The 20628-nt window shown below is 38.9% G+C and overlaps 1 protein-coding gene across 2 annotated transcripts in view; it reads right to left on the minus strand.

Annotated features, from left to right (window-relative positions):
• LSMEM1 (leucine rich single-pass membrane protein 1) overlaps positions 1-20628 on the minus strand; it is a 193817-nt gene that overhangs the window by 125679 nt on the left and 47510 nt on the right. For both annotated transcript variants that reach the window (XR_008717855.1, XR_008717854.1), the window contains exon 3: positions 19006-19069. The gene's annotated coding sequence lies outside the window, so the exon portion shown is untranslated. The remainder of the gene's footprint in view (positions 1-19005; positions 19070-20628) is intronic.

The raw sequence follows: 20628 nt of genomic DNA on the forward strand, positions 1-20628 counted from the left end.
CTTATGCATTGGAGAAGGAAATAGCAACCCACTCCAGTGTTCTTGCCTTGAGAATCCCAGGGACAGGGGAGCCTGGTGGGCTGCCGTCTCTGGGGTCGCACAGAGTCAGACACGACTGAAGCGACTTAGCAGCAGCAGCAATATTCCATTGTATAATCCATGTGTACGTATGTCTATATACATACATACACACACACCATAACTTCTTTAAACATTTATCTGTTGATGGACACTGAAGTTGTTTCCATGAATTGGCTATTGTAAATAATGCTGCTATGAACACAGAGTCACAGATGTCTTTTATGAGTTAGTGTTTTTCATTCCTTTGGATATACTCACCTAAGTGGAACTGCTGGATCACACATAGTTTTGTTTTTAATTTTTTGAAGAACCTTCATATTATTTTCCCTAGTGTCTGTGCTAATTTACAGTCCCACCAACAGCACATAAGGGTTCCCTTTTCTCCATATCCATGCCAGCATTTGCTATGTCTTATCTTTTTGATAATAGACATTTTAATAGATACAAAATTATGTCTTATTGTGGTTTTAATTTGCATTTCCCTAATGACTAGCGACTTTTGAGCATCTTTTCATGTATCAGTTTGCATTTCCCTAATGACTAGCGACTTTTGAGCATCTTTTCATGTATCAGTTGTACATCTTATTTAAAGAAATGTCTATTCATGTCCTTTGTCCATTTTTAAATTTAGTTATTTGTCTTTTTGCTGTTGAATCATATCACAAGATTTTTTAGATATAAAATCTAGTTTGGGGCTTCCCTGGTGGTTCAGTGGTAAAGAATCTACCTGCCAATGCAGCAGCAGGTTCAGTCCCTGATCCAGGTAGATCCCACATGCCACAGACCAGCTAAGCCTGTGCACCACAATTATTGAACCTGTGCTTTAGGGACTAGGACCCACAACTACTGAGGCCATGTGCCATGACTGTTGAAGCCCATATGCCCTAGAGCCTGTGCTCAGCAATAAAAGAAGCCACTGCAATGAGAAGGCTGCTGCTGCTGCATCGCTTCAGTCGTGTCCGACTCCGTGCGACCCCATAGACAGCAGCCCACCAGGCCCCGCTGTCCCTGGGATTCTCCAGGCAAGAACACTGGAGTGGGTTGCCATTTCCTTCTCCCATGCATGAAAGTGAAAAGTGAAAGTGAAGTTGCTCAGTCATGTCCGACTCTTAGCGACCCCATGGACTTTAGCCTACCAGGCTCCTCTTCCGTGAGATTTTCCAGGCAAGAGTGCTGGAGTGGGGTGCCATGGCCTTCTCCTAATGAGAAGGCAGTGCACCACAACTGGAGAGTAGCCCCTGCTTGCCACAATTAGAGAAAAGCCCACGCAGTGACGAAGACCCAGTACAGCTGAAAACAAATAAATAAAATTATTTTTGAAAAGAATCTGGTTGGTCACCATGATTTACTTGACTATTAGGTATTCCTGCATCCATATGTAAATAAGTAAATAATTGTTTTAGTACTTGCTGATCATGTACAGTTGGCTTAGAAAATACACACTAGTCAGAAAGTCCTTAATTATATATACCAAGTTAATTTAAATGTGAATTTTTAATTATATATAGTTTGAGCCACAAAAACTTATAATACAATGTCTCTCCAAACTGCCAATGTTTCTAGCCATCAAAAATGTATGAAAAAATGTTTATATTTTGTTCACTCATTATCAAAAATATTCTGTGAGCACTCACAATAAGCCAGGCCCTCTGTTATGTATTGGGAATTAAAGATGATCCAGTTCATATTATAGAGATAGTTTTATTCTTGTATTCCAAATTTTATTATTTTAGCTTATAATATTATATAACTTGATTTACCTTCTATTGTCCTAAGAACAGTAAAATAAAACCTTAACTTAAAGCTTCCATTTATCTAACCTATTTTGAATCATATCAAGTCATTTGAAATTATCACAAGACAAAGGAAACTATTAGTTTCAGTAACTCACAAGACTGAATATCTATGTCAAAATATTCTCTTACAATAGAATTATCATCTATTTTTATATTTATGGATTAGAGAGAGAAGAAAAACCTAAAATTGATTAACTGTAAAAAATTTACTCTAAGTGGAGGGCGCACTGGGCTTATAGCATACATTGTGGACTGGCAGGGGAGTGAAGTAGGGCTGTGGTTCTTAGAAAATGTTTATGAGTTCTTTAGTAAATAAATAACCAGTTGTCATTAACATATTCATTGCTACTATTCAGATACCCTAAGTATGATTTTCCAAATGCTTTTGAAAATAGCTTACTGGACTAAGAGACTTCATTCAAGTAAGCTGTTCATTTCCTTTGCTTTCATGATTAATGTTCATATCCAACACATTTTTCTTAATGCAAAGATAAAAATTCTGACGACAGGTCAGAATTATCATCAATTCCAATGAAATCTGTTAATGAAGTGTTTGTTTTTGTGCAGAGTACTATTCAAACCATTAATGTACATCCCAAATAGTTCATGGTTACTTTTTTTGTTATGCAATCAAGTGTATTCACAGGGATAGCATGCCCTTGTCTATTTACTCTGTCCCTGTGTTTATTTGCTCATTGATTTATGAAGTGCAGCACACCAAAAAGGCTCTCTTAGTCATTATGGGAAATTACTAAGGTTTCTTTATAGAGTATTTTTCGTTATGCTGTAACAAGAGTTCACAGAGAACTCAAATATGTAAACCAAAGATTAATTATTTGTGTCCAAGTGATAACAAAAACTTAGTAAATCCAGTGTGAATTTCAATTAATTCAGAGAAAAAGAAACTCACCTAATGTTTGATGTTTGATTGATCATGTAGATCAGTGGTTGGTAATCTTTTGGAGGTCCAAAGACCACTTTGAGAATTTAGTGAAAGTTATGGATTCTCCCTCTCAAAAATCTAAACCAGGTAAAGAACTTACAGTGGAGAGAAAAAAAAAAAAAGTGATTTTTTCATTTAATCAATTATTGTATGTTATTAGATAGTATCCTACTGCCAATGCCTTATCACTTTCTGAACTCTAAGGGTTTCTACCAGTACATTTATGAAACAAGTTCCACCTGAACCACAAGTTCATAATTATAACTTGAAAATAAGTTCATGCCCCAGAGGCTTGCTTTACTCCTACTTTTACCTAAAAGTCCCCACAATTCAATATAGAAAGTACATAAAGGTAAGGTTCCCAAGATGTCTTGTCACTGAGATAAGTGTTGAGACCCTTGGGCCCTCTCAGGGTAGAGACTTCTCATCCCTGACTCTATCTCTGCCCTTTTAGAAGTTCAATACTCTTCCACCATCATCAACTTTCCCCTCTCTCAATACATCCCTGAATCTGATCCACCACACCACTCCATCTTCCCTTCCAAATGCTGCTTTTGAATTCTTCAAAATTCCTCATCAGTAAACACTGTTATCTTCAATGTCTTTTCTGAACATTCCTTCTCTTCGCCCTAAATGAAACCAGGTCACCTCCTAACAGCATTGCTTTCTCAAGTAGAGGCTATTTATTTCCCTCTCACATTGCACATACAAAAGGGTTGGAAGGTAGATCATACTCCATGCTTCCCAATATAACCTCAAATCATTCCCCCTTCCTTTTTGGCTTTGAAGCTCATCCAGCCAGCAATAACTGTTCTACCTTCTCAGTGCTACCATCATGTTATCTCCAGTTACTTCTCTCCTTCTTTGACAGGATTACAACAGAGATCTTAGACTGGGCTCTTCCTTATCTTCACAACTTCCATCATCATTCTTAAAGTGATGACATCATCCACACAGATCACCCATCATACATCTCAGTGTCTCAGTTTCTCAACCACCTCAATTCCAGGGACGTTTTCTTTCATAGCATCTCAGTCAGCCATTCCTATGACCATATCGTGAGTCCTTCCATAATGTTTCAACATGCCACTTCTAGCTCCCACCTTCTATTTCTCTGAGCTCACTTATTCTATTAACAATCTCCTCCACTGCTACAATTTTCAGTCTTGACCTTCTGTCTGTTACTAACCTACCCATCTTCTATCTTCAACTATCTCTTTTGGTAATCATCAAGACTATCAGTCCCTGTATGCTCTTGCCTTTGACTGTACTGTCCTAACAAAACCATGGTTGAACCTGAATATCCACTTTTCCTGTATCTTGATGATGCAAAAGCACATCATTTAAATTCATGAACACTCATCTCACATGGGCAGGCAACACATACTGGAATGTCTACAGTGTTTCCTTAGTAAGCTCACTTTCTCACTCTCTAACACAATCATTTCATATCTCCTTCCCTCTCAAAAAACCTCCTACCCCACCTTCCCTTTTCATTCTTGCTTGATGACCTTGACTTACACTTCATGAGAAAACCTACATTATTAGATGGGAATGCCCTCATATCCTCACCTCCATATGTGAAACCTACCTGTTTCAATACTTGTTTCTCCATTCTTCTTCATGTTACAATAGAAGGTATGTCTCTCTGCCCTCAAAGATGCATCTTTCACTTGGACTCCAGTTCCCATCACATCAATCTTTCAAGTTAGACAGACTGCCCTCTCACACATCTCACAGCCTGGTGAGGATGCCTACAGATTCATAAATCCTAAACTCCAATCCAAACACTACTATACTCCCTGAAGGATCTTGTCTGGCTCTAATTATGGAGCCACTCCAAGACACAATCCATGAGTACGAGTCATGTGGCAAATTAGGGATCCTTCCAGTGATTACCTTGTTTTCCCAACCCCAGGCTAGGTATCCATTTTTTTTTAGAAATGGACAGGGAGCCCAGTGTCTCCTGTGATTCATGGGCTAAGGCACCAGTCTTTTCACCTTGGAAGGATATGTAAAGATTTTGACTAAACTTTACAATTGTTTTTTCTCATTTTGTAGGGAAGCAATCTGTCCATGTACTTTCTAAAGTCTTATCAACACTTGTTACACTCAAGAATTTTAGAATGAGTGAAGAGATTAGAGACTATTCACTTAACTCCCATTTTAAAGCCTCAGCAAAGCAAAGTGACTAGGATAAAACCACACATTAAATAGTAAAGAACACAGTATTAGCATCACGTTCTCTTAGACAGAAGCTATTTCTACTGTGCTATTTGTGATTGTGAGCTCCTTGAAGTAATCATACCCTAGAAGTATTATTACATGAGCATCTGACCAAAAGAATATGAAGTAGATTTACGAATTCACATAATGGATTCTATATGGATACCCAAAAAACACCCATAATTATAGTCTCGAAATCACTCACCAGTGTGTAAAAGTAATAACATGCCTGGAGTGAACCAACTCATTAACTATGTTGTTTACTACTTCTCCTGAATAGCAATCTCTTTCAGGGCCTTATTGTGAAAGAAAACCCAATTCTAAAGAACTTTGGCCTTAGAAGCTGCCTTTAAACAGCTGGACATAAAGACAGCTATACCCTTAGTCTCCTTTTTGTTTTTAAGAAAACCCAGGGAATTATTTAAAAATTAATTTTACTTTATAATTCATCAACCAATGACAAATTAACAACTATGCACTGGACACCTGCTGTAATCCAGAAGTGTGCTAGGGGCTGCGTTTTCAGAGACACCTGTGATGTAGCTTCAGCTCTCAGTTACCCATGGTCCTACCCAGAGGCACCCATAGCACATTGGAATAGTGCAGCCACCTCAGAAGGCTAGCACAAATGATTTTCTATTAATAACAAAGTACTAAAGTTTGTGAAATATTTACTTTAAAAGATGAGAATGGATTCAGTTATCCCTATAATCATTTTGTATTCATTTACTGGCATCATGATATACATTCCTGTATATCTTAATAGAAGGGGTGGAGTTACAATTTATCTGAATAAATCCATGGTGGGTATGCCAGTAAATGAAATGTGTCAAAATAGAAAAAATTGTTGACAAGCTCTAGACTATACTTAGTGGGAGAGGGAGACAGGCGACAGACAATAATCACAGCACAGTCTATTTGATGCAATCATATGCACCTGGTATAAATACAGGACACTTTTGTAAGGCAGAGAAAGAGGAGGTGTCACAGAATTGTCAAATCTATCCTGAGGAAAAAGAACAAAGCAGGAGGCACAACTTTCCCAGACTTCAGACAACACTACAAAGCTACAGTAATCAAAAGAGTGTGATATTGATGCAAAAACAGACATATGAATCAATGGAACAGAATGAAGAGCCCAGAAATAAACCCACACATCTACAGCAACTAATCTTTTACAAAAGAGGCAAAATTATACAGTGAGGAAAAAGTCTCTTCAGCAAGGATGGTTGGGAAAGTTGGACAGCTGCATGTAAATCAATGAAGTTAGAACACACCCTCACACTATACACAAAAATAAACTCAAAATAGCTTAAAGACTTAAATATAAGACATGACACATAAGACTTCTAAATAAGAACATAGGCAAAACTCTCTGACATAAATCATACTAATGTTTTCTTTGGTCCATGTTCCAAGGCAATAGAAATAAAATCAAAAATAAACAAATGGGACCTAATCAAACTTACAAACTTTTGCACAGTAAGGTTAACTGTAACAAAATGAAAAGACAACCTACAGACTGGGATAAAATATTTGCAAATGATGCAACAGACAAGGGCTTAATCTCCTAAATATACGAACAGCTCATACAACTCAATAACAAAAACAAACAAACAACTGAACCAAGAAATGGGCAGAACCAAATAGAAATTTCTCCAGAGAAGACATACAGATGGCCAAGAGGCACATGAAAAGATGCTCAACATTACTAAATTAGAGAAATGCAAATCAAAACTACAATGAGGTATTACTTCACACAGGTCAGAATGGCCATCATTTAAAAGTTCACAAATAACAAATGCTGGAGAAGGTGTGGATAAAAAGGAATTCTCCTACACTGTTGGTGGGAATGTAAGTTGATACATCCAATATGGAAAACATTATGGAGGTTCCCAAAAAACTAAATTTAAAGTTGCCACTCAATCCAACAATCCCACTCCTGGGCATATATCTGGACAAAACTATAATTCAAAAAGATACACGCACCCCTACCTTCATAGCAGCACCATTCACAATAGCCGAGACACAGAAATAACGTAACTGTCCGTTGATAGATGAATGAATAAAGAAGATGAAGTACATATATACAAAGGAATACTACTCAGTCACAAAAAAGAACAAAATAATGTTATTTACAGCAACATGGATGGAATTAGAGATCATCATACTAAGTGAAGTAAGTCATAAAGAGACAAATACCATATGATATCACTTATATGTAGAATCTAAAATATGACACAAATGAGCCTATCTATGAAACAGACTCACAGACATAAAAAATAGACTGTGGTTACCAAGGGGGAAAGGGCTGGGAGAGGGATGAAGCTGGAATTTGGGGTTAGTTGGAGGGTTGGGTTTGTTTCTACAGAATGGATAAATAACAAGGTCCTACTGTATAGCACAGGGAACTATGTGATAAACCACAATGGAAAAGAACATAAAAAACATAACATATGTATGCCAACAAAGGTGGGTCTGGTCAAGGCTATGGTTTTCCAGGTGGTCATGTATGGATGTGAGAGTTGGACTGCAAAGAAAGCTGAGCGCCGAAGAATTGGTGCTTTTGAACTGTGGTGTTGGAGAAGACTCTTGAGAATCCCTTGGAGTGCAAGGAGATCCAACCAGTCCATTCTGAAGGAGATCAGCCCTGGGATTTCTTTGGAAGGAATGATGCTAAAGCTGAAACTCCAGTACTTTGGCCACCTCATGCGAAGAGTTGACTCATTGGAAAAGACTCTGATGCTGGGAGGGATTGGGGGCAGGAGGAGAAGGGGACATCAGAGGATGAGATGGCTGGATGGCATCACCAACTCGATGGACATGAGTTTGAGTGAACTCTGGGAGATGGTGATGGACAGGGAGGCCTGGTGTGCTGCAATTCATGGGGTTGCAAAGAGTTGGACATGACTGAATGAATGAACTGAACTGAACTGATGTATGTGCTGTGCTTAGTTGCACAGTCGTGTTCAATTCTTGCAACATCATAGATTGTAGCCTGCCAGGCTCCTCTGTCCATGGGTTCTCCAGCCAAGAGTACTGGAATGGGTTGCCATTTCCTTCTCCAGAGGATCTTCCTGACCCAGGAATCGAACCCAGGTCTCCTGCATTGCAGGCAGATTCTTGACCAACTGAGCTACAAGTAAACCCATATATTGCTAAATCACTTTGCTATGTAACAGGAATCAGTACAATATTCTAAATCAACTATACTTCAATTTTCTAAAAAATACTTAGAATATTATTTTTTAAAAAAGAAAGAGAAAGGATCAGAAAAACTGTGCCAGTAGAAGTTGCAGTTAGGATTAGAGGAAAATGTGCCAAGACATAACTAACATAAGATAAGGCTGATTAGGAACACAGAACCAGGAGCTGGGTTGGGATAGCTTCGGCAGTGCCCACAGCTCTTGGTCCCTTCAGTTTAAAATCAAAACACAGTTGGTAGTGTGGGCTATCTAGTTGAACTGGAGAAACCCAGCAAGGTTCACAATCCAGTACACAGTTCTGCAGTCAACTTCCAGAGGTGCAAGTCCAAAGGGACCAGACAGGGTGCATGCACAGCATAGCCAAAAGCTTGTTGGCAGGGGCCAGAGCTCAGAGTCAGATTCATCATTTGGACAGATAATCTGGAAGGAGGCTATCTGCAGCTACCAGAATACACAGAACCACAGAGCAGCAGGGGAAGGGTGTGAAATAAACCAAGATAGAGCTCTGATCTTTCCTCTTAAGCTTCAGTTTTAGTATGTGGCAGAGATGAGCCAGCAGATGTCAAACAGAGTCAAGCAGCAAGAAGTTGTGGAGGAAAAACAAAATGGCAATATCTTTGCCAATGAAAAACTCACAGTCTAAACAGGGAGAAAGAAACACATGAGAAACAAGTTCCAGAGATGCTGGGAGACACTTCTGTACAAGGTGCAGAGTGGAGCACAAAAGACAGAGACATCAATTCAGCCTAGGAAGGTTGGGTAGAGGTATTGAAATGGAGGTGACCAGTGAATAGACCTGGAAGATAAGTAGGCATTTGTTTGGCAGGACTCAGAAAGAAAGGGCAATTGGGAAAGACATTCCGAGCAGAGGACGCAGCATCAACAAGAGTTAATTGAACACTGGGAGAGGTCTGGAACATCCAGGGACTGTATGTGGATGAAACAGAGTCCGTCAGGACTGATTACATGATGGTGGAGCCCAGTGATGGAATATTTCTGAGGATTTCTGAGCATGAAGCCAGCCCTGCACAGAATGCAGAACTGATCAATTTGTGCTTTACTATGTAGAACACAAAAGATTTTTAGATGTGTTTATTCTAGTAGCTTTATTGAGATACAATTCATATACCATATGATTCATCTATTTAAAATGTACAGCTCACTGATTTTTAATATACTCACAAGTGCATGCAACTCAAAATTTTAGAATATTTTCATTATCTCAAAAAAAAAAAAATACCCACAAGTTTTAGCTGTCAATCATCATACTCCATGCTCTCCACTAGTCCTGTGGTGGTTTAGTCGCTCCATCATGTCCGATTCTTTGCAACCCCATGGACTGTAGCCTGCCAAGCTCCTCCGTCCATGGGATTCTCCAGGCAAGAATACTGGAGTGGGTTGCCATTTCCTTCTCCATCCACTAGTCCTAAGCAGCCACTAATCTTCTTTTTGTCTCTATAGATTTGCCTATTCTGGACATCTAATAAGAATGGAATCATGTAATATGTGGTCTTCTGTAATTGGCTTTTTTCACTTAGCATAATATTTTCAGGGTTCACCCTTGTTGTAACATGTATCATGTAGTTCATACTTTTTATAACTAAATAATATTTGTTATATGGATATACTATATTTTTATCATCCATTCATCCTTTGATGGATATTTGGGTTGTTCCTACCTTTTGGCTATTACGAGTAATTCAACTATAGGCATTTGTGTACAAGTTTCTTTGTGGACATAAGTTTTCATTTCTCTTGAGTATATACCCTAGTGTGGGATTGCTGGGTTATATGGTAACTCACATTTAATGATTCAAGGGAGCCAGATTAGTCCCAAAGTGATGTACCATTTTATAATCCTACCAGTGGTGTATGATTTTCCACACCCTTGTCAACACTTGCTATTATTGGTCTTTTTGATTCTAGCCATCCTACTGGTTATCAAAGAGTACCATTAAAGGTTTGTAAGTAGGGAAGAATTAAAAATTTGATTTTATGAGGATGACACTGATATCAAGATGTGAAAAGAACTAAAATAGAAGTGGGACTAGAGACAAAGGATTTAACAAAGAATGAATCTGTCTCTGTCATTGGCTGCTTAGAAAAGATAACAAGTGAAAATGTTACCATTGCTCCAACTACTTTCTCTATATTAGAGTCTTCCCTTCACATTGTTTCTTCTAAGCAATTTTCATTATAATTTTAACAACTACTGCAGGAAAATGGGGGCCACTTTCTGAGAATGCACCCTATGAGAGCCTCCACTTCCCAGTTACCGTCAATTCCAACTTTCCAGTCTGTTCTTCCAGTCTTTATCTACCCCCAATGATACTTCTGGACACAACTAGAGACATTCCAGTTTACAATGGATTAGCAAGTGCTGGCAACTGATTGGCTCTAGAAGGTGGGAAAGAGAGATCTTCCTCTAGAGACTCCCTGGTTTCTATCAGTGGTGTCTGAGGAAAGGAGCAGTTCTTATCACTCAGATACAAAAGTAAGACCAGGAGAGAGTGGATTGAAGTACATTGACTTCATCTCTGGGGGATAGCAAAGGAAGGCCTAGGCAGGTAGCTGGATAGAAGTCCCTGAGGTAGGAGTTCAATTGCCTGTTTTAAATGTTTAAAGTATATAGACGCACAAAAGCTGGTATTTGCTATTTTAAATGCCTAAAATGTGCCATCCAGCTTGCCCTTTGCTTTAGGAAATGGATTTGAAATCAGGAAATTTGCCCAGGTACTCAGTCAAAAGAAATTTGGGGGAGGTGTTCAGTTAAAAAATAGTAGCTATGCATTACTCCAGTTCTCTTCTGTTCTTTGCTTGTGGTGTATACCATGTCTCAAAGTCTATAACTAATTACAGATTTCCCCCAGTACCCGAATTCATTCATCCACCCAAATCAATCATTCACCAGAAACTTACTGAGTGCCAGGTTCTGTTCAGGTGCTCAAGATACAATTTGTTGAACAAAACATACCTCAGCCCCTCCATCGAGTTATTTCCATGGTTTTTGTCACTCAAAAGCAATTCATTTTTCTGGAAAAGGCAATCATCTAACATCTGGGAATCGAGCTAGATAGGAATATTTTATTTCATGCATCAAATAATTTTTTAATAATTGCTTAAACCATCTTAGAGAAAGATTTAAATTGTTGGCAGCTCTCATAGGACATCAAACTTTATGAATAGCATTGAAAAAATGGTTATGAAATTGTTTGACTCTCCAAAGGATATGCTTTTAATTTTCTAAAGTAAGATAAGAATTGAAAATCTGGTTTAAAAATGGAAATGCAGAATAAATGTTAACTGAAGACTGTAGCATTGCTTGCTCCTGGCTCAAAAAAAAGCAAAACAAAAACAAAAAAAGAGGGGTGAGCGGCAACATTGATGTTTGTAAGACTTTTATTTAATAGTACAATTTCACTGATAAAAATGACTAAAACCCTAGACTAACACACTAACACCTTTTTATTCAAACAGTAATTTTTGTTGAAGTGTCATTTACATAAAACTAACTCTGAGTGTACAGTTTGATGCATTTTGATTAATGTATACAGTGGTGTACCATTCAACACAATGAAGATACAGAGCAGTGCTATCAAACAGAATTTTTTGTGATGATGAAAATGTTCTGTACCCGTTCAATTTGGTAGTCATTGACCACACTGGCTATTGGGCACTTGAAATGGCTTTGGGACTGAGGAACTGAATTAGTAACTTTCATTTTAACTAGTTTAAATCTTAAACAGCTGCATGGGATGCTGGACAACCATTTTAGCGCCCAGCATTTCCATCACCCCAAAAAGTTCATGTTGCTATCATCTTGCAATGTTACTTTAGTGCCCTCTACTGACAAAGCCTGGCATTACACTAACTGGCAAAGAAATGTTTAGTTGGCAGCTTCATTATTACAAAACCGGGACTGGAGGAGCAGTTTGGGAGCTGAGAGAAGAGATGACTTGCTCAATACATGCAGGTTTAAATGTAATGGATTTAAATTTATCGATTTTTTCTTCATGTTTTTTGTGTCCTGCCTTAGAAATCTTTGGACTTCCCTTGTGGCTCAGCTGGTAAAGAATCCGCCTGCAATGTGGGAGACCTGGGTTCGATCCCTGGGTTGGGAAGATTCCCTGGAGAAGGGAAAAGCTATCCACTCCAGTATTCTGGCCTGGAGAATTCCATGGACTGTATATTCCGTGAGGTTGCAAAGAGTCAGACACGACTGAGCAACCTTCACTTTTACAAATCTTTGACTAATGTATGGTCATAAATATTTCCTTCTATGTTTTCCTTTGGAAGCTTATAGTTTTAGCTCTTACGTTTAGGACTATCATCAACCTGTGTCAGAAATTTTATATGTATACAAGCAGCTCATGCAGTTCAATATCAGAAAAACAAACAACCCAATCAAAAAACTGGTCAGAAGGGGACTTTCCGGGTGGTCCAGTGGCTAAGACTCTGCACTCCCAATGCAGCAGGCCCAGGTTGATCCCTGGTCAGGGAACTAAATCCCACGTGCCACGACTAAGAGCTGGTGCAACCAAATAAATATTTTTTTTTTAATGGACAGAAGACCTAAATGGATATTTCTCCAAAAAAGGCATACAGAAGGCCAACAAACATGAAAAAAAAGTTCAACAGTGCTGATTATTAGAGAAATGCAAATCAAAACTACAAAAAGGAATCACCTCACACTGGTCAGAATGGCCAACATCAAAAAATCTACAAACAGTAAATGCTGGAGAGGATGTAGAGAAAATGGAACCCTCTCACACAGTTTGTGGGAAGGTAAATTGATACATCCACTATGGAGAACTATGTGGAGATTTCTTTAAAAAGCTAGGAATAAAACTACCATATGATTTAGCAATCCCACTACTGGGTATATACCCTGAGAAAACCATAACTGAAAAAGACACATGTACCCCAATGTTATTGAAACACTATTTCCAATAGCTAGGACATGGAAGCAACCTAGATGCCCATCAACAGATGAGTGGATAAAGAAGTCGTGGTACATATATACAATGGAATATTACTCAGCCATAAAAAGGAATGAATTTGAGTCAGTTCTAGTGAGGTGGATGAGCCTAGAGCCTATCATACAGAGTGAAGTCAGTCAGAAAGAGAGAAAAAGTATTGTATAAAAATAACGCATGGATAGGGAATCCAGAAAATGGTACTGATGAACCTATTTGCAGGGGAGGAATACTCAGACATGGAGAACAGACTGGACACAGTGGGGGAAGGAGAGGATGAGACAAATTGAGAGGATAGCACTGAAACATACACATTAGCATATGTGAAATAGATAGCTGGTGGGAAGTTGCCATATAACCAAGGAGCTCAGCTCAGTGCTCTGCGACAACCTAGAGGGGTGGGATGGGGTCATGGGTGGGAAGGAGCTTCAAGAGGGAGGGGACATATGTATCCTATGGCTGATTCACATTGGTGTATGGCGTAAACCAACACATTGTAAAGCAATTATCTTCCAATTGTAAACGAAAATTTAATAAAATGTTATATGGTTTGAGATTAGGATGGACTCTACTATTTTTCCATATGGATATTCAATAGCTGTAGCATTTGTTGAAAGACATCTTTTCTTTCCAACACTGAATTACATTAGCATGCTTGTCAAAAATCACTTGAATGTATACAATATTTCTATTTATATACTATTAGAATTAAGACAGTTACTACAATGAGGTATCACCTTACACTGGTCAGAATGGTGATCATCAAAAAATCTACAAACAATAAATGCCGGAGGGGATATGAAAAAAAGGGAGCCCTCTCACGCAGTTGGTGGGAATGTATATTAATACATCCACTATGGAGAACTATGTGGAGATTTCTATAAAAAGCTAGGAATAAAACTACCATATGATCAAGAAATCCCAGAGAAATCTAAGAGTATACTAACAGAACTAGGAGAGTTCTATTTCTGAACTCTCTTAATTATTTCATTTTATTAGAAAACATTTGACTAGGTAATACATATACATGTACAACATCCATAAAGTATAAAAAAATCTATGGTGAAAAAAGCCTCCTTCACTTCCTATTCCCCAGGAAGTTCTCTCTCATGTTTTCTTCTGTGACTTCCATTGTTTTATTTTTTACGTTAAAGTCTTTGACTCCTCTGAAAGGTATTTGTTTCAGCCTTACTGAGATATTATTGATATATAACACACATAAATTTAAGGTGTACAATGTGACAACTGGATACAGATACATGTTGTTAAATGATCCCCAAATAAGATCAGTTAACACACCCATCACCTCAAATAATTGTGTGTGTGTGTGTGTGTGTGTGTGTGTGTGTGGTGATAATATTTAATGTCTAAGTCTTAACAACTTCCAAGTATATGACAGAGTATCACTAATTATAGTCACCATGCTATTCATTAGCGCCCCCAAATCTATTTATTTTATAGCTGGAAGTTTGTACCTTTTGGCCAAGATTCCCCTTTCTCCCACTCATCTGAACCCAACCCTGGAAACCACCATTCTACTTTTTATTTCTATAAGTTTGTCTTTTTAGAGTCCACTATGACGCTGCTGCTAAGTCACGTCAGTCATGTCCGACTCTGTGCAACCCCATAGACGGCAGCCCACCAGGCTCCCCCGTCCCTGGGATTCTCCAGGCAAGAACACTGGAGTGGGTTGCCATTTCCTTCTCCAATTCATGACAGTGAAAAGTGAAAGTAAAGTCGCTCAGTCGTGTCTGACTCCTAGCGACCCCATGGACTGCAGCCCACCAGGCCCCTCCGTCCATGGGATTTTCCAGGCAAGAGTACTGGAGTGGGTTGCCATTTCCCACTCATCTGAACCCAACCCTGGCAACCACCATTCTACTTTTTATTTCTATAAGTTTGTCTTTTTAGAGTCCACTATAAGTAATATCAATTAGTATTTGTCTTTCTCTGATTTATTTCACTTAATAAAATGTCCATAAAAACTACCCATAGTCACAAAAAAGGAGGGTTTTCTTCTTTTTTGTGGCTATTATTCCATAGTGTATGGGGGTGTGTGTGTGCGTGCACACATTGCATTTTCTTTACCCATTCATTCATCATTAGACACTTAGGTTGCTTTTATGTCTTGCCTATTTTAAGTAATGCTGCAATGAACATAGGAGTGGAGATATCTATTCAAGAGAGTAGTTTCACTTCCTTCAAATATATACCCAGAAGTGGGATTGCTGAATCATAACAGCAGCTCTACTTTTAATTTTTTGAGGAACCTCCATATTGTTTTCCATAGTAGCCACATCAACTTACATTCCCACCAACAGTGTACAAGGGTTCTCTTTTCTCCACATCCTCACCAACACCTGTTATCTCTTGTCTTTTTTATGACAGCCATTCTAACAGGTGTGAAGTAATACCTCATTGTGGTTTTGTTTGCATTTGCCTGATAATCAGTGATGTTGAACATCTTTTTGTGTGCCTGCTGGCCATTTGGAACAATGTGTGCCGCAGCTACTGAAGCCCACGTGCCTAGAGCCTGTGCTCCGCGAGAGAAGCCAGCCCGTGCACCGCAACTAGAGAAACTCCACATAGCAACCAAGACTCAGTGCAATCAAAAATAACAATAACAAGAAGGATTATATCATCTGCAAAGAGAGACAATTTTACTTTTTCCTTTTTGATTTGGATGACTTTGAAACCTTTTTTATTTTTTAACCTCATTGTTCTGGCTAGGAGTTCCATTACTGTGTTGAATTAGAGTGGTGAGGGTGGGCCTCCTTGTCTTGTTCCTGCTATCTCAAACCTTTCATTGTTGAATATGATGTTAGCTTTTGGTTTGTAATAAAGCAATTCAGATTGTACACATCTCTTTTTCACTTTGTCATATCATTGCTTAATTTTGTGTTGTTTTTGTTATGTGATGACCAAAGGGAAATTTTAACTTGAAAAAAAAATACTTTCATGAAATTTACTAAACCATTACTCAGAAACAGTTTCCTTTAATCAGCATTTATAGAATACCTATTAAAAACCAGGCAACCCATTAGGTATTAGAGAAATGGATATGCTTGTTTTGATTTAAAAAATCTTTCAAATTTATCCTATGATAGACTATCTCTGAAAACACAAGAAACTGTTAACAGGTTTACCTCTGGGGAAGAGATAATTTTTATAATATACATTTTTTTTGTTACTTTTTGAATTTTGTAGTCTTTGTTAATTACTCAAATAGTCTAGTTTCTAAGATCCTAAACATTCCATAAATCCTCTAGAAAATAATTGGTAACATATAATGGGTTTTTATCGCAGAAGGCGATGGCACCCCACTCCAGTACTCTTGCCTGGAAAATCCCATGGACAGAGGAGCCTGGTAGGCTGCAGTCCATGGGGTCACGAAGAGTCAGACACGACTGAGCGACTTCACTTTCACTTTTTACTTTCATGCATTGGAAAAGGAAATGGCAACCCACTTCAGTGTTCTTGCCTGGAGAATCCCAGGGACGGGGGAGCCTGGTGGGCTGCCGTCTATGCGGTCGCACAGAATCGGACACGACTGAAGCGACTTAGCAGCAGCAGCAGCGGCAATGGGTTTTTATAGCTCATTAAAAGTCACTCCACATTGTAGCAAATTAACAAATTCTGGCAAACTTTTGTTCATCTTAATTTTTTCTAAAGAAAGGAGTCTGTTTACCTCAGTTTGCCAAACAGCATAGCTTATTATTGGTTATCGAGGATCTTATGACCCTGTTCTTAATTAACCATGATAGCTCCGTGGGGAAGATTCACATATACAGCACACATTTCTACTTGAAAATCAGCCTGTCTGTACTTAGCACCAGCTCTTCCAAAGCTCTCAACTGAGTCCTCCTTCCCATGGTAATGTAGCATGTCAATCCCTGTGTCGATAGAGACTATGGGACCATTTTTCACCTATTCCCTGACACCACAGCACTTATCTCTGTCAATGAGAGCTGCAGCTGGGAGGAACTCAACAAGGTACTGAGGAAAGCTGAAATGAACCCTCTGTGAATACTAAATATGGTGAGGCTGAGCTCTGAAAGAACAGCTGATGAACTACTGTGTCAATTGCTTAAAATTGACAGTCATCTCCAGCTCTTTATGACCCCACGGACTGAAGCTTGCCAGGCTCCTCTGTCGATGGGATTCTCCAGGCCAGAATACTGGAGTGGGTTGCCATTTCCTTCTCTAGGGCATCTTTCCAACCCAGGGATCAGAACCCTAGTTTCCTGCATTACAGGCAGATTCTTTACCATCTGAACCATATAAAACAATGAATTAAAATGTTCATCATACTGGGGTTGTAGAATGAAAGAGAAGACGAGTAAAGTATTGCATGAGACACTGATTTGAGAGTGTATAAAGGAGCAGTCTAATTCAGGGGGGTAAATGCCAAAGGCTTACTTGATTTGCAGTCAGTCTCATAAAGGGGTTCAGATCTTGCTACAATGTGGAGAGGGTTGAAAGAAGATAAAACAGAGCAGAGAGACCATTTAGAGGACTGGATTAAGGCATTAAGAGTGGGATAGAAAGGACAGGCCAAATGTGTCAGACATTAAGAAGAAGGATCTAAAATATAGTTATCCAGGTAAAGTCAGTAAGACCTGAAAACTGGCTGGCAGTTATAGAAAAGAAAATAAAAGCAGGACTCTGGATCCAGGGAATTATGGCTCTGTATTATTAATAATTCTGGTTTAGTAATACTAGCAGAAATATCAGCTACTAGTATTATTCATTACATTGGATGGAAACAGGGAGAGGGATGACTTTCCAGGTTTCCGGGTTACATGACCAGTAAATAGACATGCCTTTCACTGTACTGGAAATACAGGTTTGGGTGAGAGGAAGCAAAGATGAAAAAGATGCTGAGTTAGAGGTGCTTGGGAGACAGCCAGTGGGAAGCATACAAATGTTGCATATGTGAAAACTAGTCAAGAGAGGGGTTGAGGTCTAGAAACATAGATTTGTGAGTGGTCACACATAATTGGTAGTTGACGCCATCAGCGTAAATGAGTAGGAGAGAACCAAGAGAAACACACGGCATGCAGGAAAGGAGGTGGGGTGGTGAGAAGGAAGTCCAGAGAGCTTGCAAGGAAACCAGAAGGAGACAATGGACAGGAGAAAAGGGAGAGTTTGAGAAAGACCTGATCAGATCAACCCAAGTGAGGTTTTGTCTAGAAATGAACAAGGTGTGAGGTCCTTCTCTAGGACCTCAGGCCCAAGTATCCAAGAGCGCCTCTGGTGTGCAGCTTCTTGGAAGCCTCCATCATAGCAATGGCTCAGGATACAGATGTCCTTCTCTGCACTTATATCTTGGGTCAGCCAGAAGGCTCACGGATTCCCTGAAGCAGAGAAGAGTTGATCCCACTGTTCAGCAGCTGGCCCAAAGCAGCTTCAGGTCAGTGGGAAAACTTAGAAAGCATGGAAGGTTGACAAACCGTCTGTCTGTTAACAAATAAGTTAGAGACTACATTTTGTTGGGAGTATAAATTTGACACCCCCAAATTCCTTTATGTTATAGTAGTAGAGCAATGTCTTATTTGTATAAGGGAAATTTCTAGATAAAGTTTACTACTTTAGGAACTAAACCTTTAATCTGAGCCATCTTTTTGTCAACCTCATGAAAATTTGCCTACCGTCTCGATACACGGTACACTAGATGTAATACAACCTTGCTTATAAACACATCATCATCATTATGATCATTATTTATTATGGGAAAGGATGGAAATGGTAAGTGGTAACATTTATTGTGCACTTACTGTATGCCTGATGCGTAATACTGAACTTCCTCAATGATCCTATACACTAGGCACCATCTCCATTCTGCAGATAGAGAAACTGAGATTTAGAAAGATTAATTTATTTAACATCAAGCATATATCTTTATTAAGAATTGACATCTACTGTCTGATTCCAAAGCTTTCCTATTATCCTTCCCATGCTTTCCCCTCCAAGTTTTGAAAGTTGTTTTTTATAGCTATTTCTTGCTGGGGCTTTCCTCAAGGACTGTTTACCCCTTAGCTAAACAGGAAAAGTTGCTGAACTTTTACAAGATAACTTACCTTTCTCCTCCCTTGGTATCACTTTCAGCATATTAGCTTCAGCAATAATCCTTCCCTCCTCCTAGTATCTTTTTACTGAAGCTTAGGCAACTTGCCAAGGAAAACCAAATTATGAATTTTATTAAATGAGTAACATAATTTAACACAATATTTAAGAATGCCTTTACATCTCTCTTGTGACTCTTAGAGACTTGTTCTTACTATCAGATTTATGAATATATTCAAGAAAGTTAAAGTTAACCAAAGTCTAAATTACTCTCTGTTTGTCCAACAAGCCCTCCTCCCAATCACCTGCCCATATGTGGGCCACAAAGATTGGTCCAGAGAAGGACGGGTACCCAAGTCAAGCAAACAGGGCCTTTCTTGGAGATTTCCCCTGCTGGAGCTATCAGGAAAAAGACACTCTCATCACTGGAAGCTATTACAAGATGAGCTCAGAGCTTCCCACGAGTCTCTGGAGAGGGCTTACTGCTGTGGTAGAGAATGACTGCAATTATTCCTAGCTCTGCAACTGCCATGATCTTATAAACTTGTAAATCTTTCTCCTCTTTTTTCTGGGGGTGGTGGATGTGTCATGCAGGGACCTTAGTTTCCCAATCGAGGATCAAACCCATATACCCTGCAGTGGAAGCTCAGAGTCTTAAGCACTGGACCGCAGGGAGGTCTTCCTCTTTATTTTTCCTAAGCTACTTAAACTTGTATTCTGTCACCCATCACTAATAGAGACTTTTGGCCAATAAATATAGGCATTAATCACGAATAGTAGTTCTCAATTTTGACTTCACATTAGAAGCATCAGGGGAGTTTTTAAGAGTCCCAGTGCCCAGGCTACATCCCAGACAAATTAAACCAGAATTTCCAGGGGTTGGAACCAGGCATCAGTATTTTTATAAAACTTCCCCTAGGGTATCCAGGGTGCAGCCAGGATAAGAATCACTGCTCTGGAACAGCTTTAATTCTAAAGTAGTCTATCAGAAACCAACAGCAAAGAATGAATCTTTGTATGGTTCTAGTACAAGGATATACTTATAGATTGGTGGAATAGAATTCAAAGTTCAGAAATATATATATATATAGAGAGAGAGAGAGCCAACTGATTTTTGACAAGGGTGCCAAGATCATTCAATAGGAAAATAATGGTCTTCTCAGCAAAGGATGCTGAGACAACTGGATAACCACATATACAAGAATGAAATTGGACCCTTACCTCACACAAAATACAAAAATTAATTCAAAGTGGATCAAAAACAAAAATATGAGACCATAAACTCTTAGAAGAAAATACAGAGGTAAATCTTCGCAACCTTGAATTATGCAGTA

Source organism: Bubalus kerabau, chromosome 8, assembly GCF_029407905.1.
Source record: "Bubalus kerabau isolate K-KA32 ecotype Philippines breed swamp buffalo chromosome 8, PCC_UOA_SB_1v2, whole genome shotgun sequence".
In the NCBI taxonomy this organism is placed as follows: Eukaryota; Metazoa; Chordata; class Mammalia; order Artiodactyla; family Bovidae; genus Bubalus; species Bubalus kerabau.